This window comes from Malania oleifera, chromosome 2 (assembly GCF_029873635.1).
Source record: "Malania oleifera isolate guangnan ecotype guangnan chromosome 2, ASM2987363v1, whole genome shotgun sequence".
Classification (NCBI taxonomy): Eukaryota; Viridiplantae; Streptophyta; class Magnoliopsida; order Santalales; family Ximeniaceae; genus Malania; species Malania oleifera.
This window is the reverse complement of record NC_080418.1, coordinates 55,139,124-55,154,592: the sequence shown is the minus strand read 5'-3', so window position 1 is coordinate 55,154,592 and position 15,469 is coordinate 55,139,124.

Here is a 15,469-nt window from a genome sequence, read left to right as displayed (position 1 = left end):
ACGAGCACGTGGTTATACGATAGTCCTAGATGAGGCAAATAAAGCCAAGAGGGCACGTATGAACTTATGTTGAAGATGATGATGATTTTATTTAATAATTGATGATACAAAAATTTATTTGGGAGAAATATTTATTGAATGGTATGAGGTATAGTAAATCGTAGAATTATGGAAATGAAAGATTAGGTAAAGAATTTCGAGGACGAAATTTCTTAAAGAAGTGAAGAATGTAATAACTCGAAAAAAAAATTGAAAAATAAAAAAATTAATTAATTAATTAAAAAAAATTAAAATTAAAAGTAATTATTGTTTAGTTAATCAGTTAAATATTATTAAATTAATGTATTAAATAAACAAATAAAGAAAATAGAAAAAAAGAATTATATTTAATTAAAATTATTTATTAGTAATTAATTAATTAAACATTATTAACTTGAATTAATTAATGTAAGTAAAATGGTGATTATATATATACATATATGAATATATAAGGATAAGATATATCTATATATATATATATATATATATATATATAAAAGGATATGATATATAAATATAAGTATACGATATTTAAGTTAAAGTAAGTAAAAAAAAACGAAGCTAGAAGCTTCCTTCAGATTTCAAAATCTGAGTTGATGCAAAGAGCTGCGCCCCCCCCCCCCCCACTGAAATTCCTTCGTCATCTCTGTGAATGCCTATCTCTCTCTTCCCTCATTTCTTGACAAATATTCGACCGATCGGGAAATGGAAGGTGTCGTTGGGTTCCTAACTCCGCCACCGACATTTCTATTGGAGCAGATTTGTCGTAGGAGCGGTATAGGCACCACTCCTGGGGAAAGGTATAATTTCCCTAATTTCTCAATTTGTTATTAAATTTGCTATTGAATCGATGATCAGGCACCACCATGGGGTCCTAATCATGATTGTCTTCATTTTGACATAAGTAAAGTTCCAATTGGGGTTTTCTAGGCCCTACTCTAAAGCGAGAGTGAGATTTGGAAAATTTGGTAATTTGGCTAAATTTAAGGGTATATTTATTTATTTAGAATTTATGGCCATAGGAAATATCAAAATAATATTTTATTTAGGGTTAATTTAATGGAATTAGGATTTTTTATTCGGGGTCTGAGTGAGCGCCGCTGGTATTTTTCGAAATCCCTATTGGCGTAGTTCAAGAAATCGAGTAAGAGGGAAATTTATATATTAAATCAGGTTTTTCATGAATTAAAAATGACTATGTGTTATTTATGTATATATGTTTTTATGTGAGTTTAAAATGCCAGTTATGAAATTTATGTTTTCTGAGCTTAGGATTGTCGATATAGTTATGTATATGTGAAAGTGAAACGAATTTTCTAATGAATTAAATATGAAATGAAATGTATTTTAAGCATATAAATGTTAAATGTGGGTTGGCTTATTTTATGAGAAATATGTATGAATTTTACTACTAAATTGTGTGACATGAGAATCTGTGCAAATTATATGTTAAATGTATGAGAAGTAGGCTAAGTAAATAGAGCAATGAGAATAAAATATGATATGGACAATGTTGCCTGTGTATGTTAAATGCAACCATATAAAGGTACGACAGCTGAAAGTCGGGTTAGCAAATTCTAGCGCATTTCTATGTGAACTAACTGTAGTAGACTCTAGTGCATTTCTATGTGAACTAACTGATGACGACTAAAGAGTGGCTGTAGTACAAAGGAATGAAATGAAAATGTTGTGCAATGAAACGACAAGGAATGACAATGCAATGAAATGAAATGTGAAATATGAAATGTGAATGATACAAATGGGAAAGAGTCACTTAAAGTGAAACGCAAGGAAATGTTAAGTTATGAACATGAAAGAATGTGAATGATTGAATAACGATGGAAATAATGATGTATTATGATATTAGAAGTATCTATATATGTAAAACATGTTACGATTGGGCGAGGCATACTCTTCGCCTGAGGGCTTACTGAGTAATTTGATGCATGCAATGGTTTGCACAAGGCCAGATATTGCCCACGCAGTAGGTGTTGTGTGTAGATTTCTTTTAAATTTAGGAAAAGACCATTGGGAAGCAGTTAAGTGGATTTTTAGGTACTTGAAAAATACATCAAAGATGTGTTTGTGTTGTAGGGAAGCAGAATCAGTCTTGGAAGGATATACTGATTCTCATATGGTAGGTGATTTTGATAGTAGGAAATATAAATAGGATTTCTTCTCACTTTTGTAGGGGAGCAATCTCATTACAATCCAAGTTGTAGAAGTGTGTTGTTTTATCTATAAGGCAGAGTACACTACCACAGCGGAAGTTGGTAAAGAAATGTTGTGGCTGAAGTGGTTTATCCGAGAACTAAGTGTCACACAGAAAGAGTACAAAGTACATTGTTATAATTAGAATGCTCTAGCCTTGAGCAAGAATTCAATGTACCATTCCCCGAACAAAGCATATTCACATTCGCTATCATTGGAAACACAAAGTGATGGAACAATAGCTGTTAAATCTAATGAAGATTCACACAGACAAGAACCTTGCAAACATGTTGACAAAAGTAGGGACTCGTGATAAGTTTGAGCTATGTAGAGACATAGCCAAGATGGATATCAATTAAAGAATGGTTGCATGCATTCTCCTCTGATGGGTATGGAGGGGGAGAATTGATGGGTTTATACCCTAATTAAAGCAAGAGTTATTCTCGAGCAGATATTTAGGTGGCAGTTTCCCTCCATTTCATTAATCACCTGCGGATGGTTCTCCATAAAATCAGGAGCAAAATTCAAGCATGATTGTGGCAGTTTTTCTTGAGTGATTAAGCCTCCTCCATGTATAAATAAGTGTGTGTTTTGAATGTAAAATATATCAGTGAAAACGAATTGAGGGAAGTGAGCTAGAGTAGGCAGAGAAAGCTGAGAGAGTTGAGAGAGTTTTGAGTGAGAATCTTGTCTCCTCCTCTGTATTTTCAGAAAATACATGTTGTAACTATCTTTCCCGTGGACGTAAGCTAGAATTAGCCAAACCACGTATATCTTGGTGTCTTTCTGTGTGTTTTTTTATCTCTGAGTTTCGTCCAGGTTTCCCAACAAGGAGGAGGATGAGGAGGAGGAGGGATAAAGAGGTACTGTGGGTAGTTCTATTAATTAGCAGTAGGCTAATTAAATTAATTCGTTAATTGAATTAATTCGTTGAAGGTCCATTATTAGATTGTCATTTATTAAGTGTTAAATGTTAATACTTATTTCAAATATGATTTTGTGAACCAATTCTTAATTGAACTTGAATTAGTTATTAATACCAAATTATTTTAAATGTCTAGTAAGTATGCAATATTCAAATATGTATTATTTTTCAATATTAATCTCCTAAACTCTTAGGAGCATAAATATTTGGCAAAAACTAACATATAATTACATGAAATAATTTTTTTACTTTAACACAAGTAATTTTTTTTTTCATATATTTAATTAATAATTATGAATAAAAAAATATTATAGTTTACTTTTATACAAAATTAAAATTTATTATTTTAATTTAACCACTTGGGTGTGGAGTCCTTTTTCATTTTTAAATTTTTAGAAAGGATAATATTATAAAAGAGACCTATAAATTTTTCATTTACCAAATCAAACATATTTCCAAGTTTGATTAGATTACACAAAATTTGAAAAAATTCAGAATTGTCACCAAATAATTTAGGGCCTGTTTGGTATCATTGTAAAAAAAATTAGAGAAACAAAAACCAACAATCAAAAATAGAAATTAAAAACTAGAAATCAGCAATGTGTTTGATTAACATTTATAAAACTAATACAAATTAAAAAATACACGTTGTCATCTTTAAATCAAAATAGTTATAAAAATGTGATTAAAATAATAAAATTACAAATAATACACATTTAAAAAAATTACTATGATAAAAATAAATTTTATTATAATTATTTTACTTAATTGTTATACTTTTAAAATTTACTTTACAATAAAATTTTATTGGACATTAGTAAAAGTATTTTGTAATTGATTTTATTATTATCATTAGAATTTTATGTATACATGTTTTTAATTATATTTGAACTCATATGATCATTTAACTTTGATTTGAATTTAAAAGTGTGTAAAAGGAATAATTTCATCCAAAAAACCTATTTTTGAATATTAAAATTTCTAACAATGGTTGTCAAAATAAATGAAAAATATAAAATCTAGTTTTTATTTTTTTGGCAAACAGCTAAAAACTATAAATACAAATAGAAAAAATGACAATAGAAACAAACGTGTTTTTAAAATCTATTTTTTCACTATGAAAAAACTGGAACAGAAAAAAAAAAAATAACAACGATACCAAACAGGCCCTTGATGTTTGATCGATTTACTTAATTTGTGAGATAAAGCATATAACATTCGGAGGCCACTTTGAGCAATTAAACAAACCTATCTTGAGGTCGTGCTCATGACCTTTCTAATGAGGAAGCCTCTATCCCAATGCTTGTGGACTTTCTATGCACCATGTGTTTGAAAATTTGACCACCATGTTATATTTTTTGGGGATGCACACAAACTGCACAAGTAGGTATGGAGCCAAAAATGAAAGATAAAAAAATAATAATAATAAAATGATGTATTATACAAAGCTATTAGGCTTGCGTTATCCAAAATTACTAATTTAGGCCCTTTGTAGAACTTGGAAAACATTGAGCAAAGGAAAGGAAAAATGTGAGAGAATTCATTTTTTGCATTTAGTTATCAAGAAAAGTAAGAAAGAAAATAAAAAAAAAATATATACCAAATTATTTAACAAAATTTTGATTTTACACATTACCATTTGATCTTTCTTAATTTTTATCATAATAAAAAATTTCATTTTTATTAGTATTTGATATTGTTTCCAATAAATAGCCGAAGTGGGAACATGGAATTTTTTATGTGTGGAGGTTGAGATAGGATTGTATACCAATCATTGTCAAAGGTTTCGTGATAGATCACTTATGTTGATAGTAATTTTTTACCCAACAAACTAACAAGACCTAATTGAATATATGTAAAATTAAGATAAAAATCAAAGAAAAAATTTATAGCATAGGGGGTCGACCAACCACTTATCGGTGGTTGAATAATCCTATTTCCCTTGTTTGGTTTTGGTGCCACCTCATAGAAGTCAATCATACCAGTGAAATTTTAAATTTTAGAGTTGTTTCTCTTCAATTGGCTAATGGATTTGGGCATGCCATGTGTCCTTGACGTTGTCACATGTCAAACAATGATCAGGACGATTGGTAGTTATTGGTTCATGGTTATTAGTTAGAATTTGAATTTTTGAAATTTAAATTTCAAGTTTTATTTCCCTCCATCATTGGATGGTCTATAAATAAACCACTCGGGGGTCCTTTTTCAGCACACCCAAGTAGGGGTAAGGAAGAGATAAATTAAAGAGTTTGAGTATTCTTTGAAGGGGTTTGAGATAGTGTTATGTTTTAGGAATTATAAAAAGAGTACCGTCTTTTTTTCTTCTTGTTTGAGGGTTCTTTGGGTGTGTGCACATTTGAGAGGGTATCCCCACTTGATCTACATTTGTGACCTTGATACAAGGTCAAGCCTATAACTTTATCTTTGTTATTTTCACATGTTATCTTGAGTTTTTACATAAATTCATACATGTAATAATGTAGGTTGTTGTGTTGTCATTCTTGCATAAAATATTGTATTTTTTGATTAAATATGTCATCTAGGATGTTAAGGATGAAGAGATAGTCTAGATTTGTAAAGAAATCGCATTAGATTTGCATAAAATTGCATTTTTTAAAAGAGGGACATGTAGACTATCGACCAGACTGCAGGCATAGTTGACCACCTCTTGGGACTTCAAAAAAGTAGTCGTTGGGCTATAGTTAGGGGTGAGCAAAATTCGGTGAAAACCGAATTAACCGAATTAACCGGCCGAAATTGGTCGGTTTGGTTCGGGTAAAAATCCCGGTTCGGTCGGTTCGGTTATAATTCCACAAAATTTCGGTTAATCGGTTTCGGTTCGGTTAAGGGTAAAAAAATTTCGGTTAACCGAATTAACCGAATTACTAATTAATTAGATTTTAAATATAATTTATGAATATAAATTTTGCTTATGCAAGTGCATGAAGGAGTTTAATTAACATATTTCGATTCTTTGTTTTATGGTAAAATATTATTTTCATTAATAAAATTAATAAAAAAGGTATTTAATTAAGTTAGATTTGGTTTTAAAAAAAATTTATAATTGTATTATATTTCTAACAATTAATTTTAAATGATTTCGGTTAAAATCGGTTAACCGAATTACCCGAATGGGCAATTCGGTCGAGGTCGGTTCGGTTTCCATCGACAATTCGGTCGGTTCGGTTAATGGTTTTATTTAACCGAATTTTTTGGTTAATTCGGTTAATTACCCGAATTTAACCGAACCGACCGTTTGCTCACCCCTAACTATAGTAGATGGTCAATAAACCTGTCCAGAGGCCATATCGAGTTTGTGGTTCCCCCACCAAGAAACCAAACCTTTCAAGTTTAAGGAAGAAAAATGATTTTTCTTTTTTAAGTAATTGCCTATGAAGTGTCTTAAAGGTAGAAGAATGTTTCATTTTAGAGTTTAAACTAGGTTTTAAGTTTTTATTTGGTAGAAGATTCATAGGAAATATAATTTCTTTTAAAAAACGAAACAAAGATTTTTCAATCAAAACTTTAAGTGTTTTCAAGTGATTTCAAGGATTCCTTTAAAATGTTTTCTAAAATAAAATTTATAAATGTTTTGATGAACTATAGATAGTTTGATTCCTCTATGGAGGATATGTAGGCAATCTACACATGTAGACTTAGTCATAATAATTGAAAACATAGATTCATTTTTCCTTTCTCTTCCTTTCTTTTCATTTTGTTCTTTTTTTTTTTTTTTTGCAAGATGTATGTTGTTTTGAAAGACTATAAAGAAGTAGAGTTTTTAAAAGGTTAAGTCCTCTATATTGACTATACGAAAGCCTTTTCAAAATACTTTAAGGTTCTAAAAGTTTTATACAAAATTAATAAAGAAAAGAAAAGTTGTAGTAGGCAGTCGACCGACCTCTACACACGGTTAATCAATCAATGCTGCAACTTGATATTTTCTTTATTTTTTGACATTTTCTTTTAAAATGACTTTTAAAATGGGAAATAGACACACACAAAGCAAGTGTGGTTACCATTCTTGGAATTGATGTTTTAGGATGTTAGATCTTTAAGTTTCATTTAAAAATAAATTTAAAGGGCTGTCTTTCTTATTCACAATGGTGTTCTCAGACCTAATCTCTTTTAAAAAAAGGTTTTTCCTTAACATTTTTTCAAAATAAAAATGAAATGGTGACTCTATTTTCTAAAATAAATTGGTAAGTTAGACAACTAATGACTTGGTTTCTTTACTATTTTGATTTTCATGTAGTCCACAAACATGTTGGGAATCAAAAAGGGCCACCTGAGCGTAGTGTCGACACCCTATTTTAAAATAAGAACCTTAATAACACAAGGAGTTTGGGAGAAGGGGGTTGTGAAAATTGTAGAAAGGATTATGAAGGATAGAACGGTGAATAGACTTAGATTTGAAGAGAGAGAGAGAGAGAGAGAGAGAGAGAGAGAGAGAGAGAGAGAGAGAGAGAGAGAGAGAGAGAGAGAGAGAGAGAGAGAGAGAGAGAGAGAGAGAGAGATGTTGGTCCTTTAGGAAACCCAAGAGGGGTGTGAATTGAATCTTTTTCTAATTTTTATGACACTTACTCTTTTTATCAAACTCTTGGCAAGTAATAGTCTTTTATATATATTCTAGTGAATGTGTTGAGGAAGCTTACATAAGAATAAGTCTATGTTCACTCACAACTCATCCTATATGTTTCAACAACCCAAGATAATGTATGAAATATTTATAAACACGATTAAGCACTTAAGTCAATCAAATAATAAGTAATGTAAGAGAGTAGGGAGAGAAATGCTCAAACTCTTTTATAGTGGTTTGGTCTCCTTCACGAGCACCTACGTACACTCTCTCAACCAAATCCAAGATGTGGTTCCACTAGCAAACTTCTTACCTTTCAACCAGGGGAAGAGCACAATTACAAGACCTAACATGTGACTAGGACTAAAATTAAAAACCAGTCTTTCACTGGGGCTCAAACAACACTTACAATAATGAGAAATTAAAAATAATATGTGGCTTAGTATCTCTAACTAGATTGATACTACAACTCAAGCTTACAACTCAAACTCTCTCTAAGGAACGAGACTTGTAACTTGAAGAGAGCTAAAACTAATGAAAAGAACTTTTACAAGGAAATGTTCTCTTAAGCAAGAACAAAACATTCTATCACTTGGAAATTGGTTAAGAGAACACTTTCTTCTATCAATGTTAATAATGCATTTATCTTATTCTTCTTCCGTGAAATTGGACTCCTTTTATAACCAAAATTGTCCACTAGACATTGGAGAGGTTTTGGCTCCATGTGATTAAAGTTAGAGCCAAACAATTAATGATATGACAAGAAATTTGATTTTCATGTGAGATGATATATTTTATAAAATCACAAATAGTCATTTAAATACCAAATAAAATTCTATAAAGATTCATATTGACCTATCAATGAGTCTAGTTTCCAATAAAAAAGAATCACACTAATTGGAGTAACCGTGTAAGAGATAAAATTCAAACACCACAGATATGTTAAGCTACTTTTATGATAGAGGTTAGAATCTATTGGTTGAACTATACAATTCACAACAAAATGAATATTTTTTCAAATTAAGTGTTCCATATCGTTTTGGATGCCCAATAATGTCTACATTCATTCAAAAAAAGAATGAAATATTTTCAAGGTTTCAACAATAAGATATGTCTAATTTACTGCAGTATACTTATTTTTGCTTCTAACTTTATAGCAGTGCAGAATTACCATATTTTATTAATTATTAATCCTACATTATAACTGTCGACACCCCAATTTTAACCAAACCACCCCAAAGAAGCTTGGTGAAATGAGTTTTGACTTCGAGCCCTGAATAACCCTGAGTCCCTGTGATGCCCAAATTTGAGTCCTTTTGATGTCAACCCGAGTTCTATAATTTTTATTTAAGTCCTTGATAGAGCCTATTAAGTTGTTAGATTTATCAGAAAATTGAGTCTTATTGGACCCTGGTTTCATTATCCTAGTGTGAGTCCTTTTAGTTGCAAAATTAGTCTCTATCCTTAGTCCTAGCTAATCTCCCTTAGGACTAGGTACTGTAGTGCAAAAGACCCAAAACAAAAACAAAAAAATAAACTCCTTTTGAATTAGGATTCTTTGCCTATGTCAAATTTCAAAATTAGTTTTCAAAGTCAAGTTTTCTTTAATTAGGTTTTCCAATCGAACCCCCCATAATGGTTAGTCCTTTTTAGAATAGGTTTCCTTAGGTAAATTCTAGTGTAAAATACCAATTTACTTTCCTCATTACAAGTTCTTAAGTCCTGAAATCAAGTTTTTTAGAACTCGGAGTTAAACCTCTTAATTTTTCTGAAAAGTTTGGGGAGTTTAGTCTTGAATTTCGGGTTTTAATTTTTGAAATCAGGAATTTCGGGAAGATTTGAAGTTAATTTGGCAAAATTAGAAATTGTTCATGCCCCTAGGTCAACTTTGAAGTCAAAATTAAAATGCATCATTGTATTCAATGCCATGCACGTGCATAGTGAGGTGCACGCTGAGAGATGTTATATATAGGGCTACATGCGGAGCATACGAAAATAAAGTGAAGAACTAAGCACAAGGAAATGAAAATAAAGTTGTACAAATTGAAGTTGTAGGAAAGAAAGCTCGGGGGTACATGTGTGCAAAATTACAAAAATAAAAATTACAAAAACAAATAATAATAGATGCCCTACCCGCTATTCCTATGTTTCCACCTGGGTTTTCCAAGTCACTTGCGTAGGGAGGAAAGAATAAAAATTAGTTAGCAAAAAAAATTTGTGGGGGGAGGCGGGGAATATAAAAACAAAAATAAATAACTAGATGCCATACCCTCCTCTCCTGCATTGCCACCTGTCACCTGCGCACAGAAAAAGAAGGAAATCAGTTAGCTAGCCATAAATTCAAAAAATTAAAAAAGGGGGAGAAATCACACATGAGTTGTTAGAGGGAATTATTCCCTAATACAGTTCTTTAGAGGGGAAATTTGTTAAAGGGATTGGCACCAAAATGAACTCTCAGACTCCCTATAAGTAAGGAGTCTTGAAACTGTAGAAAAGGCACCCCTTAGATAGCACAGAATCACTCTGCGAAAATTGAGAGAAAAAAGAGAGCAAGTAAGAGTATAGAGGTTCAGCCAAAATAAAGAGTGAATCAAAAGAGAGGGGAGGAAGGTTCTACTGAGTTAGTAACAGATAAGGGCTCTACACCATACATCGCCATGGAGGAACTATGAATCATTACAATTCAGAGACACAGGAGCTGCAGGATTGGGTTATAGAGAGCTAGGGAAACTCTGTAGGATTGCAGAGGAACAAAGGAGGGCACCTTCGGAATACAGAAACCAACAAGCCAGTGCTCATAGTCTTGAAGACTAGAGGAGTTGAGAGTTGAGGTAATCGAATTCCCTTTTTTCCCCTCATTCTGGGTATATATGTTTGAATTGCAAGCTTGAATACAGGAATTCCCTTTTCCCTTCCGTAAAGTTCAGGTTCAATTAGGAATCTGAATTTAGAGCACCCCCATTCCTTGAGTTTCAAACCTGAACCCCGAACCCGGATATCCTAGTTTGGGTTCGAACACGTTTTGAGAAACCACTGAGATCTGAATCCATGATCCAAACTCCTAACTTGGATCAGGGTTTGGATCTCTTGATCCGAACCGAACCCACAACTTGAAGCCCACCTCGTTTCAAAGTGCCCTAAACAAGCCCTTATCCACTTAACGATTCATACCCGAGTCTATTTTAAAAACTCACCGAAACCTATTTTAAAAGGAAGGATACCTGGGCCTTTTTTTTAAGTTTCTTCAAGCCCACTGTTCACTTTAATACAATCGATCAACTCATTTAAAGTATCCGAAGCCCAGTACCCATTTTAAAAGACTCCAACCCAATTCTTATTTTAAAAAATTCAGCCCGTTTTAAAAAACCACCCAGGCCTTGTTCTACAAAAAATGTAACTAGGTCGGCCCGTTTTAAAAATTACCCGGGCCCTATTTTAAAAATGTGACTGGGCCGGCCCATTTAAAAAAAACACACGAGCCTTGTTTTACACAAAAATGTAACTGGGCCAACCCATTTTAAAAAATAGCCTAGGCCCCGTTTTAAAATTTTGACTAGCCTAGGCCCGCAACCAGGCTCAAAGTCCTTTAGGCCAAAAGCCCAACCTCCCTAACCCGCATGTGACTAAGGTCACATGACTTACTTGGGTCTGCCCGAGTCCGCACACACACCCGGGTTGACTTGCGTGAGTCAACTAGAGCATTCACTCATTGAGTCAAAGACAAGTTGCTTTGTCTTCCTAAACTTGAAATCGAACCCTAAGGCCTGAAACAGAGAACCTTAAACCACATCACAAACAAGCATTTGAATTTGAACCATCACATTCAAAATCACACACACCTCGAATCCCAAAAAAAAAAAAAACAAAAAAAAAAATAAAGAAAAAAAAAACTCGAGAAAGGAGAGGAACTTATCTGTGCAATGGTATTTGAGAATCCTCACTCCTGATGGTTTTGAACTTTTCAAGCTCAAGGAGAGCTTCAATCTCCCAGTCAGCCTTACCACAGCTGGAAAGCCTTCAGATTTTCCAAAACTAGTGGGAAGGCCAGTTAATGCTTTCAGTTCCATTTTATTAAGAATAAAGAGAACGTGAGGGAGTTTGTGATTCAAAGACTGGGGTCCAAGAAAGGAAAGGAAGGAGTTGCAGGGAGGAAGAAATAAGATGGTTTGCGAAGGTAGAAGAAAAAGGTGGAAGAGAGAGATCAAGAGAGACTGAGATGGATGATAGGAGAAGGATTAGTTGTAGAGGGCGAGTGTTCGAAGAGAAGGTAGATAGCAGAAGCCCTTGGGCTTCTGGGTTTGCTTTGCAGAAAAGAGAAGAGAGGGAGCCATGAAGAGAGAAGGATGAAAATGAAAGAAAGAAGAAAAATTTTCACCTAAGTATCTTAAGCCCAGAAGCCACCAGATTATAGCACATGGCACATGGTTGGCCATCCAATCAAAACCTACGTGTTATCCTCAGAGTCGTGCGATAAGAGATTCCAAGGAACGCCCCTGATGAAGCCACAACAGTAGCTCTGCCACACCTTACCGTCACCATTTGATCACTGATCTTCGTCAATGATAGAGATCGCCCATGTCAGAAGCAGTCATAAATGCATGTACGCACCCTCACCCGACAGCCAACACGTGGCACCTTGTCCCTTGCGCCATTAATACGGGAAGCATCTTTCCTCCCCAGCCATTAGATCTTCTTCTCTAGGAACTGCTCAGATTGCCCTATGTCAGATGCCCCTTCAGATCCTGAGCCATTCCCGCACGCGGTGTGACACGTGGCCATCGCCATTAAGGCTGGAGTTCGCCATTTCTCAACCCTTGGATCCAGGCCCTTCACGGACGATCAAGATCACTCCACATGGTCAATTCAAACATTACCCCTAGCCCATTCGTTAAGTGACATGTGGACCATCATCATCCGCATATGTTGAGAGATGCGTGGCCCCTTTGACATCGTTCGATTCAAATGGCCCGAGGAGTGGCTCGGATCAAGCCACCTCACCCACATGCACGTGCCCTTCGCCACCTGACACGTAATAGGTCCTGACCCAGACCTTAAACTGGTCCCCCTTAGACTGGTCAACGTTTGATCGGTCCCCCCTCCCCCTTGAACCGGATTACACCAGTTTTTTCATTTCTTTTATTTTTAATATTCAAATAGCTCCTTTTAAATGCATAAAATTCATAGAAATTCCACAAAAATCATAAAAATGTCAGAAAAATTACAAAAAATTCATAAAATTCAATAGAAAAATCTAAAAAAAATTTTTGACTTGATTTTTATTTATTTTTTTGCTTAATTTTCTTTGTGCCATTTCAATTAAAAATAAAAAAAAAACACAAATTATATTTTCGAAATCAAAATTGCTTTTATACTTGGAAAATCACATAAAAATTCAGGAAAATCATAGGAAAATATAAAATATATTTTTTTAGTTGGAAAGCTCATTTTTACAAATTTTCCATCCCGAATAAATTTCAAAACCGCCCAAAATATTACTTTTCACTTAGAAAATCCTATAAAGATTTCACAACCTCGGGAGTGTATTTTATACCCTATTTTCTCGATTTTCCGATCCCGATGATTTAAAAGGGAGGCATGAGCTCTTCGGAGTTTGATATGCCCTGGTTCTGAGGGAATATCTATATTGTATTGTATTTTGTACATTTTCTTCACATTTTTTTGGGAGTAAAATAAGAAGGTTTATTAGATTTATTTTTGTATATTTTTCGATTAATTAGGTACCGTTCGTAAGAAAGGACGCGTAGGGGGTGCTAATACCTTCTCCTTACGTAACCAAACTCTCAAGCCCGACTCTGGTAGGGCAGACCGATTCTACCCTTAATTGAGTAGTAATCAAGTGTTCTAACCACACTTCAAAAAGTTAGTGGCGACTCCATACACCATGTTTTCCATGAAAATATTATTTTAAAACTCCACCTTTTCCAGTTCGCGTACCCCGGGGCGACACACACTTTTCTGGTGTTTCTGCCCCTAGCAGGGGAACATTGCAACAATAGCTCCAAGACCTCTACATGTAATATTTTTGGAGAGAATGATGAGTTTAGTTTTATATGAAATAAGATTATAATTTTTAGACTTGCGTGGAATAAAATATAGGATTAGATTCACAAATATTATAGAATTATAGTTTGATTTTTTTTTTTAAGACATAGGGTGCAATTTTACAGAAACCCCTATTTTATCTCTAGATATATAAGAGTCAAATTGAATGTTCTTGAAAATATTTATAAGCTAACTTATAAATATAAAGGGTCTTATTGCATTTGGAGCTTTCAATATTAATATATGTTCATTTTACCATATGATATTCAAGTTGGTACATTTGTTTTCTAGTTAGGTATTAACGTACTTAACCTTAAATACCAAAAATGATTTCCATATATAAACATAAAAGGAAATAACTATCATATAATCACTCATGGAGCACAAGTTTTAAAAATGATTTCCATATATAAACATAAAAGAAAATAACTATCACATAATAATTCATGGAGCATAAATTCATCTAACACATGCACTAATTCTTATTTGTTTTGTCATCATCAAAATCAACATGAAACCTAGTGGGCTAACAAGAGAGAGATAAAAAAGGTGTTTTATCCTATTGTATTAAGCATTGGTTTGTTTTAATTTTGGGTTGGAGGTTCCTTACAAAGATGAGTCCATTATATAAATGAGTACTCCCTTATTCTCCAAGTCAATGTTGAAGTTATATAAATGAGACATGTCCGTGACATTAAGCTGGATATGCTAGAGTTGACGATGCCCAAAAACCCCTCCCTGGAAGCTTTTGTACACTTAGAAACAATGTTAGAATATAGACAAACTTAGCAAACTTAGTTGTTGGAATTGGTGTGATCCCAAGAGGAGGGAGGTGAATTGGGTTTTAAAATATTTTGGCTAATTTAAACATTTACACCGATTCACCACATATCATATCTCATTCAACATAATAACGTGCATGAAAAATGATTAAACTATAAGTGTGAACATACACGTGCAGCATATCTCATTTAAATAAAAGTGTGCATGCAAATAATTATAACCATAAAAGAACATGCATACACATGTTGAATTTAAAGGACAAAAATTAAATGAGACAAGGAGAGAGCGACACATGATATTTGCTATCGAGGTTCGGCTAAACCAGCCTATGTCCCCGCCTTGGGCGTACCCCCCAAAGATTCTACTAAACCTGCTCACTTCAACGGATGGAGCAGAAGCCATTACAACCTCTCCTTATGGGGCGAGGTAAACCCCAGCTCAATTACAAGGTTGAGCCCAACTTGTCTTGCTTACAGGGCTGAGACTCCCCAGTTCAATTTTCAGACTGAATCTAATCAGTCTCACTTACGGGGCTAAGACTCCGCAGTTCAAATAATGGGATGAACCCAACCGGTACAATAAAAATCATTTTTGTGCATATTAAAACACTTCTAAATACAAGCATGGATGTACACATTAAAATCTCAAATACATGCACTCTCTAATGATATGCATTATGCTCAGTAGAGTAAGGGTGTTATCAAATAATTTTGCACAAAGAAAATATATATGAAAAATGAGCATTATTGTTCTCCTATAAAAACTTTTGCAAATAAAGAATATTTGGAGAATCTAGAAATTTAAGCTCAAGAAAATATTTCTGCCGTAAATAATTTTCTCCTCGAAAACATTTATCAAAGAAACAAAAA